This window comes from Scyliorhinus torazame, chromosome 17 (genome assembly GCF_047496885.1).
Source record: "Scyliorhinus torazame isolate Kashiwa2021f chromosome 17, sScyTor2.1, whole genome shotgun sequence".
NCBI classification, from domain to species: Eukaryota; Metazoa; Chordata; class Chondrichthyes; order Carcharhiniformes; family Scyliorhinidae; genus Scyliorhinus; species Scyliorhinus torazame.
Window position 1 is genome coordinate 103,136,777 of NC_092723.1, and position 21,999 is coordinate 103,158,775.

Below are 21,999 nucleotides of genomic sequence, written 5' to 3' on the forward strand. Positions count from 1 at the left end.
CATTACCTCCAGGCAGCCAGAGACCAATTCAGGATGAGTGAAAGAAAGAGGGGAAGGAAGAACAGGCCGAGGCGGCGGGTTGCTCTCCCGGGCTCACTGTTGAGAGAAAGTGGTTTGTTAAGCTTGGATTTAATTGAAACAAATCCCTACACCAACTGGGACCCACCACTGACCACCATAACATCCGCATGCCTTGCATCATCACACTTGCTGCAATCCAGGAATAACAGCCACAAACAAAAACCTTTCCATAGAATCCAGAAGGAGTTCAGAAGGAATCCAGTCCATCGAGTTGGCACCAACCTTCCGAAAGAGCACCCTACGTAGGCCCACACTCCACCTTATCCCCGTAGCCCTACCTATCCTGCACATCTTTGGACTGTGGGAGGAAACCGGAACACCCAGAGGAAACCCACGCAAACAAAGGGAGAATGTGCAGACTCCGCACAGTCACCCAAGGTCAGACTCGCGTCTCTGATGCTGTGAGACATTTTCATCCCTTTTGACCAATTCCTTTTCACATTGGGAGATGTTTCTTGAGGGCCTCCTGGCCCCCTGCCATTGAAAAAAATGCCTTCCTTCCTGCATCTCTTGCAGCATCTGCATCTCGGAGTCCTCTCCTCACTGCTCTGCTTTCCATCACCATTAATCTTCAATAATGTCTTTTCTGCAGCTTTGACTTCTCCAGTTTGTCTTTACAAGGGACGGACTACGTTTAAGAGCTGGAGGTTATGAGAATCCTCTACTGACCTTGCACACTGGTAACTCCATGTAAAGCCTGGTGTATTGCCAGTCAGCAATGTGGGTCATGTTTAGCTGCATGCCACAGCCAGTTACATGAGGAGGCAGCATAAGAACCATGGGCAAAATCCTCCTACCCGCCCCGCCACATTTCTGCGCCGACCGGCCGGCGGGAGTCTCCGTAACACCGGCCGGTCAATGGGGTTTCCCATTGTGGGGCAGCCCCACGCCGTCGGGAAACCCCCGGGCGCCGGCAAAACGGAGACTCCCGCCGGCGGAGAATGACGGCCCAGGTTCTTTTTACAAATGAAACCAAGGTTGGCTATGTAAACTTCAAACTCTCAGACACAAATTCAACAATTCATTTTGAATCCTGTGCAGCACCCTGATCTCTTTCTGAAAGCAGGCTGTCTTAAATTTCATGTCTGAATTCCGAAATCATAGAACGTAACTCAAAATAACTTATAGCTGCCGCCTATCAAATATGTATGAGTGCAATTTATTGTCAGTTTTAATTTTATTCTGAGAGTTGACTCTGGATCCCTCTGCCAATTATAATGGTACAATCCAATTTTTAGCCCAGTGTAACAAAACTCCTTAATGAACTCCTTTGATGCACAGTCTCTCTGACATGCTCAACAATGCTACCTAGCTCTGCCCAATAATAGAAAGCAAATGCCCTGGTCATTCTTTGCCATTTTCAGCTCGCCCGCTTCTCTAGAAACCTGAAGCTTGCTCATAGCCTTCCAGCCAGATGTTTATCCCAGACCAAGCTGGAACTGGGCTCCACATATCCACTACTCTGTAGGGGGAAGTATTCTTCTCATTCCAGTCCTTACTTGAGGCTTTACTTTCAATCAGTGTGCACTAGTCCTGCACTGAAATAACCTGCGGACAGCAGGACCTTCTAAACCTCTCAGCATTCCAAAGGACTGCACCATATTCTTTTTACAAATGAAACCAAGGTTGGCTATGTAAACTTCAAACTCTCAGACACAAATTCAACAATTCATTTTGAATCCTGTGCAGCGCCCTGATCTCTTTCTGAAAGCAGGCTGTCTTAAATTTCATGTCTGAATTCCGAAATCATAGAACGTAACTCAAAATAACTTATAGCTGCCGCCTATCAAATATGTATGAGTGAAATTTATTGTCAGTTTTAATTTTATTCTGAGAGTCAGTTAAATGTACTATTATCATGAGGTTCCACTGCAGCCCATCATCACTAGTTGTTCTTGCACGTTTCTCATTTATCTTCCAAATCTCGAGTAATATATTAGTAATTGTAAGGTTTTATTAATTACTAGCAGCAATAAAGCTTGCATCAATAACATTATTAGTTATAAATTAATTTTAAGAAATCATTTAACAAATGCATAATAAGAATGGCAGTGTAGTTGATGTGTTGCTGCTGAAATATATGGGACTTCATGGATACAAATATGATCCACAGCAAACAGGTTTGCAGTAAGTATCTGGATAGGGACATCAACTCAGAGTTAATGAACTGGAGTCTGAGGTTTGGGCAGTGATGCACCAGGGACAGGAGAGGTTACCCACACTCTTTGCTTCAGAAGGCAGTCACATCCCATCGGTAGGATCTTCTGATTTGTTCAGTGGCCAGTGACAGGAAGGTGCGACTGGGAGTGAGGCAGGTAAGGTATCCAAGGACGTGGAAGGAGAAGAGCCTCAACCCTTGCCACTGTCCAATGGGTTTGACATTCTTACAGTTTGTATGGGTGAGTGCTGGGCCTACAAGATGGATGAGTAAAGTGACCATGGCATCGTAGTACAGGAAGCCATTCATGTGGGGGTAGTAAGGAGGAATTTAGTGGTAGTATGTGAAGTTATAGTCAGGAGGATAGACACAATTCTCTGCAGTTGAGAGCACGATTCCAAAAAGCTGCGTTGCCTGTCTGATGCCAAGGTTCTGGAATTCTGCTCTGGGCTGGTAGGAACTTGCAGGGGAGGGTCCGGTGTCATGGTCCACATTGGTAGAAATAGGAATTAGGTTCTGCTTAGGGATTATGAACAGCTAAGGGTTAAATTAAAAAGCAGAACCTCAAATATAATCATCTCTGTTTATGACATGAGCCACAAGCTAATTGACATGGGATCAATAGGATTAGAGAGATGAATGCAGGGCTCAAAGACCGGTGTGGGAAAAATGGTACCAGTACTGGGGAAAGTGGGGGCTGTAGTATTGGGATAGTCTTCACCAGTTTATGGTTAGTCAGATAACTAGGGTGGTACAGAGGCCTTTAAACTAAATATTCAGGGCAAAGTATCACATGAGGGGAGATGAGGTAAATTAAAGGGAAACAACAAAGGAATTGAGCAGGGAAGCAATTTGATATTGAAATCGAGTGTGGCAGGAAGGAACAGAGAGTACAAACTTGAGAGCACACCAACAAATAAGGCCAGAGATTGCAAAATTGGCAAAAAAGAAAACATTAAACTCTTTGTATCTGAATGCACACAGCACTCATAACAAAATGGATGAATTGATAGCACAGATAGAAATAAATATGTATGACCTGATAGCCATCACACAACATGGTTGCAGGTTAACCAAGACTGGGACATGAATATTGACTGGTATTTGACATTTTGAAAAGACAGGAAGCTAGGAAAGGGTCATGGGGTAGCTCTATTAATTAATGAAGACATTGATGCAATAGTGAGTGATTGGACCAAAAGAGCAAAATGTAGAATCAATCTGAGTAGATATAAGAAATGGGAAAGGTAACAACAGTTACACTAGGACATTGAAGAAATAAATGGAGTGTGCAAGAAAGTTACCACAATAATCATGGTGACTTTAATCTACATGTAGATTGGGTGAATCAGATTGGAAAATGTGGCCTGGTGCTCTTTTGGAGGTCGGTGACGATTCAATGGGTATAATGGTCAGAAGATTGGACAGACTTTAAGAATCAGGGGCGAAATTCTCCCCAAACGGCGCGATGTCCGCCGACTGGCGCCCAAAACGGCGCCAATCAGATGGGCATCGCGCCGCCCCAAAGGTGCGGAATGCTCTGCATCTTTGGGGGCAGAGCCCTAACATTGAGGGGCTAGGCCGGCGCCGGAGGGATTTCCGCCCCGCCAGCTGGCGGAAACGGCCTTTGTTGCCCCGCCAGCTGGCGCGGAAATGACATGTCGGGGCGGCGCATGCGCGGGAGCGTCAGTGGGCACTGACAGTTTCCTGCGCATGCGCAGTGGGGAGAGTCTCTTCCGCCTCCGCCATGGTGGAGACCGTGGCGGAGGTGGAAGGGAAAGAGTGCCCCCACGGCACAGGCCCGCCCGCGGATCGGTGGGCTCCGATCGCGGGCCAGGCCACCGTGGGGGCACCCCCTGGGGTCAGATCACCCCGCGCCCCCCCCCAGGACCCCGGAGCCCGCCCACGCCGCCTTGTCCCGCCGGTAAATAGGTACTCTAATTTACGCCGGCGGGACAGGCAATTTATCGGCGGGACTTCGGCCCATCCAGTGGGGGGGCCCGCCAACCGGCGCGGCCCGATTCCCGCCCCCGCCGAATATCCGGTACCGGAGACTTCGGCAACCGGCGGGGGCGGGATTCACGGCGGCCAACGGCCATTCTCCGACCCGCTGGGTAACAAAAGTGTTGCTCCTTGAGAGAGTGAATCTGGGAATTAATAATGGAAAACAAGGAAATTGTGGAAGTGTTGAACAGATATTATGGGCGGGATTCTCTAATAATGGGGCTATGTCCCCACGCCGGTGTGAAAAGCGGGGCCAACAATTCTGGCGTCAAAGGTCCCAGAATATTGGGGAAAGCTCCCCTCCCTAGGGGGCTGGGTTGGCGCCCAAGAATCGGCACCGGAGAATGGAGAAGCCGGCGTCGGGGTGGCGGGTCCCCCCGGGGATTCTCCGACCCGGCGCCGGGTCTGTCTTCAATGCAGAAGACTTAGGCCAGAATTTTACGTGCCTGACCCGGAACTGTATGAAATCAGGCGAAAGATGTCAGGCACGCTTCCCAACATTATCGCCAACGCATGTGATTTCGAGGTCGGCAGGTATGCGCATGAATCAGATGCACGCTCACCGACAATTAAAGGGCCAATTAAGGCCATTAAGTCCAATCAACTGCAATTTCACACTACTCGTGTGACAAGCTGGAAACCTGGGTGGCTGCTCATCTGGTTCACTAATGTCCTTTAGGGAAGGATATCTGGTGCCCTTACCTGATCAGGCCTACATGTCACTATAGATCCATAGCAATGCGGATGACTCTTAAATGCATTCTGAAATATCCTAGCAAGTCATTCTGTTAGTTACGTAACGGGTATGAGGTCTGTCTACGTTCGCCAGCGGCTTCTGGAAGGGGGTACGTGCGATCTTGCGGGAACTAGGCAGCTCGCTAATTCATTAGAAGTGGCCTCCCGTAACGTTTAGTCCTACGCCCCCGACCGCGCGGCACCCTCGTGGGCATCCTGCGCCGCGCGGCAGCCAGTCAACTCTGGGGTGCCCAAGTGTTATTTTTGCGGGCAAAACAAACACCCCAGGCAGCGCTGCCCGGCACGGAGCTAGACCTGCAACGGTGGGAAGAAAGGACACTTCGCTTCTGTTTGCCAGGCCCGGTTGTTTGCCGCTGTTTCCAGGCCCGGCGTTCCTACACCCCCCACGTGCGACCCAGGGGCGCCACCATCTTCTCCTCCGCAAGCCACGTGCGGCCCGTGGGTGCTGCCATCTTCCTCACCGCAAACCACGTGCAGTCTGTGGGTGCCGCCATCTTTGATGCCGCCCGCCATCTTCGGCGCCATTTTGGACGGCGCCTCAGGCCCCCTGCTCGTCTGGCTGTTCATCGCCTGCCGCTACCTCCGCCTCCGGGTCCTCCGGGTCCTCCCAGCATCTGCCGCAGCTCACCTCTATCATCCTGGATCAGTCCCGGCCCCGCAACCTCGCGACCGCGACGACGGCGGTCAAGATCGATGGGCACAAGACGACCTGCCTTTTTGACTCCGGGAGAACAGAGAGCTTCACCCACCCCACTACGGTAAGGCGCTGCTCCTACCCGGTACACCCTGTCACCCGGAAAATATCCCTGGCCTGCGGATCCCATTCTGTGGAAATCCGGGGGTACTGCATCGCGACTCTCACCGCCCAAGGCATAGCGTTCAGCAACTTCCGGCTCTACGTCCTCCCCCACCTCTGCGCTGCCCTGTTACTCGGCCTGGATTTTCAGTGCCATCTCCAAAGCCTAACTTTAAAATTCGGCGGACCCCTACCCCCCCTCACCGTATGCGGCCTCACGACCCTTAAGGTCGATCCACCTTCCCTGTTTGCGAACCTCACCCCGGATTGCAATCTCGTCGCCACTAGAAGCAGACGGTACAGTGCCCACGACAGGACCTTCATCTGGTCGGCGGTCCAACGGCTTCTGCGGGAAGGGGTCATTGAGGCCAGCAACAGCCCCTGGAGAGCTCAAGTGGTAGTAGTGAAGACTGGGGAGAAGCACAGGATGGTCATTGTCTACAGCCAGACCATCAATCGGTACATGCAGCTCGACGCGTACCCCCTCCCACGCATATCTGACATGGTCGATCAGATTGCGCAGTAGAGTCTTTTCCACAGTGGACTTGAAGTCTGCCTACCACCAGCTCCCCATCTGCCCGGAGGACCACCAATACACTGCGTTCGAAGCAGATGGCCGCCTCTATCACTTCCTTAGGGTTCCCTTCGGCGTCACTAATAGGGTCTCGGTCTTCCAGCGAGAGATGGACCGAATGGTTGACCGGTACGGACTGCGGGCCACCTTCCCGTTCCGAGATAGCCTCACCATCTGCGGCCATGATCAGCAGGACCACGACGCAAACCTCCAAAAATTCCTCCAGACCGCCAAACTCTTTAATCTCACCTACAATAAGTAGAAATGCGTGTTCTGCACCAATCGCTTAGCCATCCTTGGCTATGTCACGGAAAATGGAGTCCTAGGGCCCGACCCCGACTGCATGCGCCCCCTCCTGGAACTCCCTCTCCCCCACTGCCCCAAGGACCTGAAACGATGCCTGGGGCTTTTCTCCTATTAAGCTCAGTGGGTCCCTAATTATGCGGACAAGGCCCGCCCACTCATTCAGTCCACAGTTTTCCCCCTGGCGGCGGAGGCCCGCAAGGCCTTCAACCGCATCAAGGCAGACATCGCCAAGGCCACGATGCACGCGGTCGACGAGTCCCTCCCCTTTCAGGTGGAGAGCGATGCATTGGACATAGCTCTGGCCGCCACCCTCAACAAGGCGGGCAGGCCCGTGGCCTTCTTTTCCCGCACCCTCCATGCCTCCAAAATTCGGCAGTCCTCTGTCGAAAAGGAGGCCCAAGCCATTGTGGAAGCTGTGCGACATTGGAGGCATTACCTGGCTGGCAGGAGATTCACACTCCTCACTGACCAACGGTTGGTTGCCTTTATGTTTAATAATACACGGCGGGGCAAGATCAAAAATGACAAGATCTTGAGGTGGAGGATCGAGCTCGCCACCTATAATTACGAGATTTTGTATCGCCCGGGGAAGCTCAATGAGCCCCCTGATGCCCTATCCCGCGGTACAGGTGCCAGCGCACAAGTGGACCGACTCCGGGCTCTCCACTATGACCTCTGCCACCCGGGGGTCACCCGGATCTTCCATTTCATCAAGGCCCGCAACCTGCCCAACTCCATTGAGGAGGTCAGGACCGTCACCAGAGACTAACAAGTCTGCGCAGAGTGCAAGCTGCACTTCTACCGACCAGATAGAACGCACCTGGTGAAGGCCTCCCGCCCCTTTGAGCACCTCAGCGTGGACCTCAAAGGGCCCCTCCCCTCCACCGACCGCAACACGTATTTCCTGAATGTGATTGATGAGTACTCCCGGTTCCCTTTCGCCATCCCATGCCCCAATATGATTTCTGCCACAGCATCTTCACTCTGTTCGGTTTCCCCACCTATATCCACAGTGATCGGGGATCCTCTTTCATGAGCGATGAGCTGCGTCAGATTCTGCTCAGCACGGGCATCGCCTCGAGCAGGACGACCAGCTACAACGCCCGGGGAAACGGGCAGGTGGAAAGGGAGAACGGGAAGGTCTGGAAGGCCTTCCTGCTGGCCCTGTGGTCTAAAAATCTCCCGGTCTCCCACTGGCAGGAAGTCCTCCCCGACGCGCTCCACTCCATCCGATCGCTCCTCTGCACTGCGACTAATGAGACCCCTCACGAACGTGTGTTTGCCTTCCCCAGGAGGTCCACCTCCGGTGCCTCGCTCCCAATATGACAGTTCCTCGACCGGAAGCATGTGTGGACCCATAAGTCGGACCCCTTGGTCGAAAAAGTCCACCTCTTACATGCAAACCCGCAGTACGCCTAGGTGGCACACCCCGACGGGCGCCAGAACACAGTCTCCCTCTGGCACCTGGCACCCGCTGGATCCCCACCCACAACCCCCAACCTGACACCCCCCCACCCCCCACCCCCGCGGTTGCCTCATTCACCCCTGCGCCACTCACCCTCCCTCCAGCAAACCTCACCGCAGCCCCCACACCAGCAGGATCCGTCCTCCCGCTGGTTCCACTCAGGGGTGATGAAGACGAGGACAACATGCTCCCTGAGTCGCAGGTGACCAAGTTGGCGCCCACATCACCACCAGGACTGAGGCGATTGCAGGGGATGGTCAAGGCCCCCAACAGACTTAACTTGTAATGTCTTCCACCACTCCCGCCGGACTCTTTTTTAACAGGGGGTGAATGTGGTAGTCACCACTAGTAGTATATTACGGCACTGCCTGTATATTAGAGGTACAAGGGTAAATCCCTGCCTGCTGGCTCTGCCCAGCAGGCGGCGTATAAAAGTGTGTGCTCTCCGATTCTGCAGCCATTCTGGTTCCAGCTACAGGAGGAACAAAATCTTGCTCAATAAAGTCTCGATTGTTCCACTATTCCCGGCTTTGTGGTAATGAAATGAAATGAAAATCGCTTATTGTCACAAGTAGGCTTCAAATGAAGTTACTGTGAAAAGCCCCTAGTCGCCACATTCCGGCGCCTGTTCGGGGAGGCTGGTACGGGAATTGAACCGTGCTGCTGGCCTGCCTTGGTCTGCTTTCAAATCCAGTGATTTAGCCCTGTGCATCTCACAGTCACTTCATTGCGGTGTTAATGTAAGCCTACCTGTGACAATAATAAAGAAGAAGGAGCTGTTCCAGTACAGTTACAACACTCGCACCTGCTCTGCAATGTGGAAAATTGCCCAGGTATGTCCTATACACAAAAAGCAGGACAAATCCAACCTGGCCAATTACTGCCTTATCAGTTTACTCTCGATCAGTAAAGTAATGGAAGGGGTCATCAACAGTGTCATCAAGCGGTACTTATTCGGCAATAACCTGCTCACTGATGCTCAGTTTGGGTTCCACCAGAGTCACTCAGCTCCTGACCTAATTACAACCTTGGCTCAAATCTGGACAAAAGAGGTGAGGTGAGAGTGGCTACCCTTGACATCAAGCAGCATTAAAAAAAATATATATTTTTTTATTCTCCTCCCTTTTCACATTTTCTCCCAAATTTACACCCACCAACAATAAACAATAATCAGTAACAAATATGTCCATCCCCATATCATTAACAACGATCCCATCCTCTTACCAAACCCCAAACATTAGCCCGCATGTTCACATAAACAAATGACAAAAAGGAATCAGGAATCACCCATAGTCACCATTAACACACCTCCCCCCCAACCCTCCCACCCACCCCCCCCAACTAATGTCCGATGTTATCCAGTTCTTGAAAGTGCATGATGAATAATGCCCATGAATTGTAGAACCCCTCCATCCTTCCCCTCAGTTCAAACTTAACCTTCTCAAGAGTCAAGAATTCCAACAGGTCCCCACGCCACGCCAGGGCACAGGGTGGAGAGGTTGCTCTCCAACCCATCAGGATCCGCCTTCGGGCGATCAACGAGGCGAAGGCTACAACATCTGCCTCAGCACCCGTTTCCAACCCTGGCTGGTCCGAAACCCGAATATGGCCGGGTTTCCAGTTTCACGTGCACCACTTTAGAAATTACCTTAAAAACCTCCTTCCAGTAATCCTCCAGCTTTGGACAGGACCAAAACATATGAACGTGATTAGCACCCCCCCCCCCCCCCCCCCCCCCCCCCCCCCCCCGCCGCCGGCAACGTTCACACACATCTTCTACTCCTTCAAAGATATGACTAATCCTCGCCCTTCATGAGGTGTGCTCTGTATACCACCTTCAGCTGTATCAGCCCCAACCTCGCACACGAGGTGGAGGTGTTCACTCTCCGGAGCACCTCACACCAGAACCCCTCCTCCATATCCTCTCCCAACTCTTCCTCCCACTTCGCTTTGATCCCTTCCAGTGGTGGCTTCTCCTCTTCCAAAATAACTCCAGAAACCGCTAACACTACCCCCTTCTCCAGTCCCCCTGTCATCAGCACCTCCTCCAGCAATGTGGAGGATGGCTCCACCAGGAAGCTCTGTATCTCCTTTCTGGCAAAATCTCAAACCTGCATGTATCTGAACATTTTCCTCTGCTCCAGCCCATATTTCGCTTCCAGCCCCTTCAATCCTGCAAACCGACCCCTAAGAAACAAATCTTTTAGTGTCTTAATCCCCTTCTCCTCCTATTTCCGAAAATTTCCACTTCCCTGGCTCAAATCTGTGGTTCCCCCGAATCGGCATTTCCCTTGACCCTGCCCCTAACCCGAAGTGTTGGCGAAACTGCCTCCAAATTCTCAATGAAGCTATTATTACCGGACTCCCTGAGTACTTCCCCGGGGCTATCGGGAGCGGCGCTGTTGCTAGTGCTTTCAATCCCGACCCCCTGCACAAACTCTCCTTCACTCTGACCCACTGGGAATCAACCCCTCTGACCCAGCTCCGCACCTTCTCCACATTCGTCACCCAGTAGTAGTACATCAGGTTCGGAAGACCCAAACCCCCTGCCTACCTTCTCCTCTGTAGCAGCACCTTTCGAACTCTGGCCACCTTCCCCCCCTCCCCCGCATATGAACAAAGTAATCATTCCTTCAATCTCTCTGAAAAAAGCCTTTGGCAGGAAATTCGGCAGGCATTGAAAAATAAACAGAAACACGCTTCGTACAACTTGTGGCGCTTCCAAAAACCAAGGCTGTTCGTGGCTCCTGCATGATTGGATGGGTGGGTCCTGGGTGACAAGGACTATATCATGAAGTGGTGGCTGATGATCCCATTCCGTCACCCAAGAACTGAGGCTGAGGAGAGATTCAGCAGGAGTTGTGCCTCCACAAGGTGGTGGTGTGGACCATCGGACTGCTCAAGATGCGCTTCAGATGCCTGAACTGATCCAGGGGATTCTTGCAACATCCTCCAGAGAGTGTCTCCCTGATAGTTGCCCCAAGCTGGGCCCTGCACAATCTCACTCTGACAAGGTGAGACCCAGTGGAGGCTGAGGGGAGTGAGGCGGGATCACAGGTTGGTGGGGGCGGGGGGAACTCCAGTGATGGGTCTGAGTGAGAGGCTGGGAACGCACAGAGTGAGGACATCGAAGTGGACAACAGGAACTGTCAGAGGGCAAGGGATCTAGCGAATCTTCACCTTGGCATCCACAGCATCTAGGCTTACCTGATCCAAAGACACATTTTGACTGATAGCACTTACAACTGTGAATATTGTGTCTTGGTGCCTTCCCCCACTCCTCCCCCTTCCCTGCAACCATCCCCCCCCCCCCCCCCCCCCCCCCCCCCTCCCCTCACTGGCAGTGGCATTGGAGGCAGTCTGCTGACTTTGCCCTCCTGGTGACTGTAATAACCTTAGCAATCGTCCTCGCACCATCAGAGCCTCTGTTGGCTCCAGCTGGGAGGGAGCATCCAATCCGATTTCTGGGCACCCCTCAGTGGTCGCCGCATCGTCTGATTCATCTGATGCAGTGGCCAATGGCAGAGGGGTGGAGGAGCTGTTACTTTCATCTAGAGCACCCTGAGATGAGCCCACGGAAACGACAGGTCGCTTAACTGCTAACATGAGGTGTGTTTGCATCTCCCTGCCCACCATTGATGGGTGTGCAGCTAGCAGAGAGGCGAGGTGCCTCATCCATCTCTCACACTGGCAGTGACTTCCAGAGATCATAGCTGCATGGTGCCGTCTACATTGGTGCTTCAATGGTCACTCTGGGACAATTCACTTTATGATAAGAGGATCCCGTGAAGCCTCCTGTAGACACGGCACATGTATCTCAGACACGCACTCTAATCTTTATCCCAGATCCCTGGAGAAGACTACAGAAGTGAACTGGCTAGTGGAAACCCAGTTGGCTAGTGGAAACGACGGTTTGGCAGGTGGGACCTCTGCTCCACAGAGATTGGAAGATGGCGCCCCGATCAGAACTGAAGCGGAACTCCCCTCCACCCCCCCACCACGGACGTATTGGGGGCTACCACCCTTTGGGCAATCACCGGGGACTCCCCCGCCCAAGCAATCATTGGGGGTTCCCCCCACCTACCCAGACAATCATTGGGCACCATCCCCCACCCCACTCCCCCCGGACAATCATCAGGGACTCTCTCCCCTCCACCCCCTCAGTGCCAGCTCTCAACTGTGCCTGCAAGTTCACCTCTTATTGCCCCCCCCCCCCATGGTCATCCCATGAGGGCCCGCCCTGTCACTGCCCCCTGGAACTGCACCTTGGCTCAAGTTGGCACTGCCATGTTGGCATAGTGTCAACCTGGCAGTGCCAGCCTAGAAGTGCCAACCTGGCAGGCCAACCCTGCAGTGCGAACTTGGAAGTGTCAACCTGTGCCAAGGGGCTGTCCCTGGGGGAAGTGCTTGGGGGCACTGCCAGGGCATATCACTTTTGCCCAGGGGCTATACTTACCTTTACCCCCCTGGAGGGATTACCTCGGCTGAATCTCCCCTTTAAAAAGCTGATGACGTCACGTCGGTGAGGGTTAAATATTTGTGAGGGGAGGGGGGGGGAGTAATGTGGTTTTGTAGGGGCGGATGCCGGGTAATCATAGATTATCATAGAATTTACAGTGCAGAAGGAGGCCATTCAGCCCATCGAGTCTGCACCGGCTCTTGGAAAGAGCACCCTACCTAAAGTCAACACCTCCACCCTATCCCCATAACCCAGTAACCCCACCCAACACGAAGGGCAATTTTGGACACTAAGGGCAATTTATCATGGCCAGTCCACCTAACCTGCACATCTTTGGACTGTGGGAGGAAACCGGAGCACCCGAAGGAAACCCACGCACACACGGGGAGAACGTGCAGACTCCGCACAGACAGTGACCCAAGCCGGAATCGAACCTGGGACCCTGGAGCTGTGAAGCAATTGTGCTATCCACAATGCTACCGTGCTGCCCGGTAATCATATTCAAATTCATAATCACATTCAAATTTATTTAAATACATTAAAATCCGGTTCTCTCCCTTTTTCCGCGTGAACCTCCTGAAGTCGCCGGCAAGGTGCGGGGAATATCAGGAAACACAATGTCTCCGGAGAAAACCGTGTTTCCCGATTCTCTACGGATTTTCTGCCCACATCACTGCTCTATCTGAGGGTGAACGCAGGCTGAAAATTGCCCACCCCCTCTCGATGTTTAACTAATTTATTTGAGTTCTTTGAGGAAGGAACAAACAATGTGGGCAACCTGTAGATGTGGTGTACTTGGATTTCCAAAAGACATTTGATTACGTGCCACATCAAAGGTTACTACGCAAGATAAGAACTCATGGTGTAGGGGGTAGCATATTAACATGGGTAAAGGATTAGTTAGCTAACAGGAAGTGCCAAGTAGAGATAAATGGGCCATTTTCATGTTGGCAAGCTGTAACTAGTGGGGTGCCACAAGGATCAGTATTGGAGCCTTAACTTTTTACAGTCGATATTGATGACTTGGATGAGGGGACTGAATGTATGGTAGTTAAATCTGTCGATGACACCAAGAAAGGCAGGAAAGTAAATTATCAAGAGGAGATAGAGAGTCTGCAAAGGGTATGGATAAGTTTAGTGCGTAGACAAAGATTTGACAGATGGAGTATAACATGGGGTAATGTGAACTTGAAAAGTTTGAGATGTATGAAATGAAACTTGAAAAGTTCACATGAGAAGTAGTATACTATTTAAATAGAGACAACTTGCAGAACTGAGATACAGAGGGAGCTGGTATTCTCGTACATGAATCACAAGAAGTTGGTACGGAAGTACAGCAACGTTACTAGGAAGGCAAATGGAATGTTGTTATTTATTGCAAGGGGAATGGAATATAATCGTAAGGATATTTTGCTACAGTTGTACAGGGCGTTGGTGAGCCCACATCTGGAGTACTGTGTACAGTTTTGTAACTCCACCCAATCTTTGGACACTAAGGGTCAATTTATCATGGCTAATCCAACTAATGTACAGTATAAATCTATCAACACCACTAATTGTCTGCTAAATTAGCAATAACTTCCTTTTTATAATATCAGATTTGGTAACAATATTAATAAATTAAGTAAGTAAAGTCACAGATGACCACAAGGCTACTTTCCTCTTTGAGGGGGACAGCTGACTGGTGGTGATTTAATCTGAGGGTCACCACACCTCAGGCAAGAGGCAAGATTGAGAAGACAGGGCCTTCATGAATAACCTCAGCCAGTACAGGAATTGAACTCATGCTGTTGGCCTTATTCTGCATCACAGACCAACTGTCCAGCCAACTGAGCTAAACTGGCCCCGCCGGGTAATAAATTAGCTGGATGATAATTCACTTCTTTGGTTGCTGACTTTTAGAACTTAGTTTTAGCCAATGTAAAAATTATCTCCAAATGCTCAACACTTTAAGAAAAAATATAAATTATTGTTTTCTGTAGAATTGCAAGCATATAATATATTGGAATGTGTTTCACTCTTACTGTAGGTTTGCAATCTTCCTCCTACATTCCTATAACAGATTAACCTTAAATACGTGAGATAAACATGTAATGAGTATTTAAACACCATTGAACATCCAATACTTTAAATATTACTTTTATTTTATGGGCGCGATCTACCGGCTGCGCTGCGCCCGAAAGGCAACTCTTCCAATAGATGCTAGGAGATCCCTCTGACGCGATCTCGCCAGACATTGCGATCTGAATCCCACCCATTGTAGGCGGGATCACTATTTTGCAAATCTGCATATTAGAGTGAGATATCTAGTCTCATTCTAATGTGCAACTCGCCTGATCCACCCGAGGCGTTGGGATCTAACCCCTTTGTCTTAGAGGCCTCAAGTGGGGACCAGATGGAACGACACTTGTGGGGGACTGTTTGCAGGGATACCACCAAGACAAACATCAAATACTGCTGGAGGGTCACCAACTCGGTGAAAGACGCTCTTTGGCCTGCCCGAAACTTGCTGATCTTCCAGTGCAAAGAATTGTCCTCGACCGAGTGTTGCAGACTGGCACATTCTAAGGTCCAGGACTACGTGCAGAGGGACGCACTCAAGCTTGGGGCAGCTGCCGCCAAGGCGCAATGGGGAAAGGCCACTGTGTAAGGTCTTCCTGTGTAATGTACACCGAGGGGTTGGTAAACGTGTAAAACCCCTCAGGCTGGGTCATTAACACTCCAATGTATAAAAGACACATGATGATGTAAATATTTAAGAAAGAATTGTAACGTAAACAGGGTAATGTCATCCCAATTTTTTAATGAAAGAAAGTCAAGTGAATATGTAACTTTGGAGGAAATGTACAATCATAACAATTCGAAATGTTCTGTAATGTTTATTAGCGATTTTATGAACTTGTGGGGTTCTCCCAGGGGATTAGAGGCCCCCAGATGCTTGCGCTCTGGGCATGGTAGCACCCTGGCGCTGCTGGTGCTGCACAGGCACACTGGCACACTGGTGCTGGCACCCTGGTGGTGTCACCTGGGCACCAGCATGATGCTGCTAAGGTTCTAGGCTGGCATTTTGACCCTGGCAGGGATCAGGTCCAGGTGTGCCCTCCGCATGTGGTTGGGGGAGTGGGGGGGGGGGGGGGGGGGGGGGGGGGGGTGGTTGGGGGTGTCAAGAGAGCGGGACACTATATAAATATGGCATCTCGATCTCTTCCTGCACTGAGGAGATCCTCAGTGCAGGAAACGGGACTAAGTGCAGCCTGTGCCGCATGTTTCCCGCTGAGGCCCTGAATTGATCAATCGCGTGGTGTTTCTCTGTGCTGCGATTGTTGGGGAACACCCGGCTAAACGCACTCGTCACAGGACTCTGTTCCAATTTGGTTAGATCGCCCACATGGTCTTTGGCTTTTCCAATGTCAAATCCAGCATAGCTGCTCAAAGGTTCTGTCTTACTTTGCATAAAATCGAGGACATGTTTTAAAACAATTACCCTCCATCACCATTATGGAAAGGCTTTTGATTTTAAGCAAGTTCAGGAATACAGTTGAAATTCATTTTTAGAAAAGAAGTAACACGATGATGATCAGCGAGAGAAAGGTTTCACCTGCAGGAGACATGTGCTTTTCAAATTCTCCAGCTAATTTGAAACTTTTGATTTGATTTGATTTATTATTATCACATGTGTTAGTATACAGCGAAAAGTATTTTTCTTGCGTGCTATACAGACAACACATACCGGACATAGGGAAGGAAGGAGAGACTGCAGAATGTAATGTTACAGTCACAGCTAGGGTGTAGAGAAAAGATCAACATAATATGAGTTAGGTCCATTCAAAAGTTTGATGGCAGCAGGGAAGAAGCTGTTCTTGAGTCGGATGGTACGTGACCTCCAAATTTTGTAATTTTTTCCTGATGGAAGAAGATGGAAGAGAGTATGTCCGGGGTGCGTGGGGTCCTTAATTATGCTGGCTGCCTTTCCGAGGCAGCGGGAATTGTAGACAGAGTCCATGGATGGGAGGCTGGTTTGCGTGATGGAATGGGCTACATTCACAACCTTTTGTAGTATCCTGCGTTCTTGGGCAGAGCAGGATCCATACCAAGCTGTGATACAGCCAGAAAGAATGCTTTCTATGGTGCATCTGTAAAAGTTGGTGAGAGTCGCAGCTGACATGCCAAATTTCCTCAGTCTTCTGAGAAAGTAGAGTCGTTGGTGAGCTTTCGTAACTATAGTGTCGGCATAGGAGGACCAGGACAGGTTGTTGGTGATCGAGACACCTAAAATCTTGAAGCTCTCGACCCTTTCTACTTCGTTCCCATTGATGTAGGCAGGGGCATGGTCTCCACTACGCTTCCTGAAGTCAATGATAATCCCCTTCGTTTTGTTGACATTGAGGGAGAGATTATTATCGGCGCACCAGTTCACCAGATTCTCTATCTCATTCCTGTACTCTGTCTCGTCATTGTTTGAAATCCGACCCACAACGGTGGTGTCATCAGCAAATTTGACAATCGAGTTGGGGGGGGAATTTAGCCACACAGTCGTAGGTGTATAAGGAGTATAGTATGGGACTGAGGACACAGCCTTGTGGGGCACCGGTGTTGAGGATGAGTGTGAAGGAGGTGTCGTTGCCTATTTTTACTGATTATGGTCTGTGGGTTAGGAAGTTCAGAATCCAGTCGCAGAGGCAGCAGCCGAGGCCCAGGCCATGGAGCTTGGAAATGAGTTTCGTAGGAATAATATTGTTGAAGGCTGAACTGTAGTCAATAAATAGTAATCTGACATAGGTGTCATTGTTATCTACGTGTTCCAGGGTTGAGTGCAGGGCCAGGGAGATGGCGTCTGCTGTGGACTTGTTGCAGCAGGAGGTGAACTGTAGTGGATCAAGGCAATCCGGGAGGCTGGAGTTGATTCGTGCCATGACTAACCTTTTGAAGCATTTCATAACTCCATTAAGGCTCGTTGCTTGGCTTTTCTTTGGTTCAGGGATCATCTTCTTGAAGCAGATAGGGATCTGAGATTGTTGTAAAGGGAGGTTGAAGATGTCTGCGTATACCCCCGTCAGCTGATCTGCGCAAGACTTGAGTGCTCTTCTGGGTACCCCATCCGGGCCAGTGGCTTTCCGTGGGTTGATCTTCGAGACGGCTGCTCTGACATCTTCAATGGTGACCTCAGATACAAGTTCATCTGAGGCTTCTGGAGGGCGTGCTCTCCCTGACCTCTTGCTCAAAGCGTGCATAGATTGCATTGAGCTCATCAGGGAGGGGCATGTTGGAGCCGGCGATTTTACATGCCTTCATCTTGTAGCCCGTTATGTCTTGCAGACCTTGCCATAGTCTTTTGGCATCTTTGATGGATCTCCTTAGATCATATCTGGCTTTCTTGTATAGGTCAGGGTCGCCTGACTTGAACGCCTGAGACCTAGACTTCAGCAAGCAGTGGGTATCCCTGTTCATACTGACCAGTCAACTGACTTTAAGCAGTCCCATAGGAAATCATCAGATTCCTCAGACCAACATTGCACAACTTTCTTTGACAGATTCTCCCACTTCAGTTTTTGCCAATAAGCCGGGAGCAGGAGCACAGCCTTGTGGTCAGATTTGCGAAAGTGTGGGCGGACGATAGAGGGGTAGGCATGTTTGATATTTGTATAGCAGTGGTCCTGCTACAGGTCCTGCTGTGAGCTGCAACTCCCATGTTTAAGGTTTTCAGAACACGTTTATTTCGAATAGAATCAACCTTTTTCATCTTATTTTAAACAGAATCTTAAGAAATTGAATCTTAAGCAGTAGTTTTTTTGACTGTAGTTCTTTTGACAGATTTTGGTGAGATGAGTTGCACCTTAAATCAATTCATCTTTTTCATCAATAAACTTCAAAAGATGGGGAAACCTTCCTAAAAGGAAGACTTATTTTGCACAGCACTTTTCCAGACCCCCAGAAGTTGCGGAGTTCTTTATCGGCAGCAAAGTGCTGTTGGAATTTAGTCACAGGAAACATAGCAGTGAATTTCCACAGAACAATGTAATAATGACCAGATATGTTTTTTGACTCTGATTAAGGGATAAATGGCCAGGACACCAGGGATAACTCCATTGTTCTTCAAAATTTGTGCTAAAGGATCTTTTACATCCGCATTAAAAGGCAGACATGGCTTCAGTTTGTTCCAAAAGATGATGAGCGTGATTTTCCCATTGCATTGCCCCCAGTGCCAATTCCCATGCACCAGGGAGAGGCCCAAAACTGGTTTTGCATCGGGTTCTGCTGAGCGCGATGCACCCGACATGCTCCACCTGGCTCCATCTCAATTAGTTTCGCGCCGTGTCTAGGCGGGATCCAGATTACACAGAATATAACGGGCTGATCCCAAATGAGCCCAACGATCAGGTTTATAAAGATATACAGCTGCTTCCTAGCACTATATTCAAGGATGAAACGAGATTACATTGTTACGCTTTAGCTCCACGTACATTGTATCTGAAGATATGTTCTTGCTGTTTGAACCATGAGATTTGAAAAGAATTCCAGGATGTTCAGCAGGGCATAAATTGGCCTCTTCTCAGGGGCAGTACTTATTGTGTCAGTTTTTGCTTCTGGCCAAATCCAGCAGAGGCAAATGCACTTTTACCAGAAATAAAGCAGATCAGAGTCAACCTGCGGTTGTGAGCAGAATAACAACACAAACAATAAAGAACGGGCTTGATAAAAACATTGGACTTGATTTTTTTGCACTGACTCACAGACTATTTTTGCAACTGGAATTGGCCAAATGCCTTCATTGATCAGAGTAAAGCCATACTCTTGAAGCATCAATGCTCAAAACTGGCAATATCAGACATCAAAGGTCATTTCAATGAACTGGACGAGCAATAGCTATGACTTTTTAAAAAAGTCACCACAGAGTAAATTTTCACATTGCCTCCCAGGTGTGAAACAAATGTTGCCCTTATAGAAAACTCTCTGATCTTTATTTCCATAGAGAATATAGAATCCATAGAATCATAGAATCACTACAGTGCAGAAGGAGGCCATTCGGCCCACTGGGTCTGCACCAACCCTCCGAAAGAGCACCCCACCCAGCCCACTCCCCCACCCTATCCCCGTAACCCCACCTAACCTTTGGATTCTAAGGGCAAATTTAGCATGGTCAATCCATCTAGCCTGCACAACATTGGGCTGTGGGAGGAAACTGGAGCGTCCGGAGGAAACCCACGCAGACACGGGGAGAACATGCAAACTCCACACAGTCACCCGAGGCCAGAATCGAACCTGTGTCCCTGATGCTGTGAGGCAGCAGCGCTAACCACTGTGCTACCGTGTCACACCTATGGACATACGAATTCGGAGCAACAGCAGGCCATTCGGCCCTTCGAATCTGCTCCGCTGTTCGATAGATCATAGTTGATCTGATTGTACCCCATACTCCTGCCTACCGCCAGTAAGCTTTCACCCCCTTGTTAATCAAGAATCAATCTAGCTCAATGGAAATCAGGCGTTTTTAAAAAATAACTCCTGGACTATAAATTTAAAATCTATTTGTTCCAACATTTGGCATAACTTCACTGAAATGATTGTTTTTTAAAATTTAGGGTTTCAGGTTCTCCAGGTAATCCGACAAAAATACAGGAATCTGGTCCGGGTTGTTGGGTATCATAAGTTCATAAGACATAGGAGCAGAATTAGGCCATTCGGCCTATCGAGTCTGTTCCGCCATTCTATCACAGCTGATATGTTCCTAATCTGCTACCTACAATGTTACAGACCAAGAGCTGGATTGTGAAATCAGTCAGAGGATCTCCTCCCTAGAACACATGATCCAGGAGCAGGAGTAGACAATTTAGCCTCCAGAATCGAATACGATCAATGGGATCATGGCTGATCCCATTCTGGTCTCAACTCCACTGACCTGCCCGTTCTCCATAACCCATCAACCCATTACCAATTAAAAATCTGTCTAACTACTCCTTAAATTTACTCACTGTCCGTGCATCCACCGTACTCTGGGGTAGCGAATTCCACAGATTCACAAACCAAAACTGTGCACAATGCTCCAGGTTTGGTCTTACCAATGCCTTCTACAGTTGCAACAACACTTCCTTACCTTTATGCTCAATTCCTTTTGCTATAAATGCCAACATTCCATTTGCTTTCCTTATTATCTGCTGCACCTGTCTTACGTACACGGCGCCGCCGGAGACACACTCATTTGACCAACTCGTGCCACTTGTGGCTGTTGAGACGTAAGGCATCCCTGGACCTGGCTGAAGGAGATTTTGGCCCATGCGCGACACTGGCCTGGGCATAACCATAGGCAGCAGGAGGGCCGGCGCTCCAGGCACCCCAGTTTAAGTAGGGGTCAGCCCCAGGGCTGGGCCTTGCATCTGGATGACCCTGAAGAGACAGAGGATGAGGCTGAGCTGCAGTTAAACTGTTTGACAGCACCTCGTGTGGTCCCTATCCGAGTTCCAATACAGGTGAATGGCCATATGCTCCAGATTGAAATCATTACGGGAGCTGCCGTTTCTGTGGTTGCACAGAGCACCTTTGATCTTATTAAACGGGGTGTGCATACTTTGGCTTTGGCTGACTCAGCGGTTCGTTTAACCACTTATACTGGACAGCAACTGAATATTGTGGGGACGGCGCTTACTCCAGTAGTTTATTGGCACCAAGCGGTTCACCTTCCCTTGATTGTCGTGCAAGGAAGTGGCCCCAGCCTGTTCGGCCGCGATTGGTTGCACCAGCTGCAGTTGGATTGGAAACGTATCCTCCAAGTGTGATCTGGCAGTTTGTGTGTGATACTGAGCAAGTTCCCCGAGGTTGTATTGCCTGGCTTGGGTACAATTAAAGGGGCCATGGCCAAGGTCCAGATGGACCTAGAGGCCCAACCCTGATATTTTTGTGCCGGCCCAGTTTATTATGCTTCAGTGGAGAAAGACAAGACAGAGCTTCATCACTTGGAGGGTTTGGGCATCATTAGACCCGTGCACTTCGCTGATTGGGCGGCGCCGGTGGTCACCATCATGAAACCGGATAAGACAGTCCGCCTCTGCGGAGATTATAAATTGACGGTGAACACCACTTTGAGGTTAAACCGTTACCTTTAACCCGCATCAAGGATCTTTACGTTACAATGGCCGGTGGCTGTACAGTTACTAAATTGGACATAGAAATTTCATAGAATTTACAGTGCAGAAGGAGGCCATTCGGCCCATCGAGTCTGCACCGGCTCTCTGAAAGAGCACCCTACCCAACTGCACACCCTATCCCCATAACCCAGTACCCCCACCCAACACTAAGTGCAATTTTGGACACTAAGGGCAATTTAGCACGGCCAACCCACCTAACCTGCACATCTTTGGACTGTGGGAGGAAACCGGAGCACCCGGAGGAAACCCACGCACACACG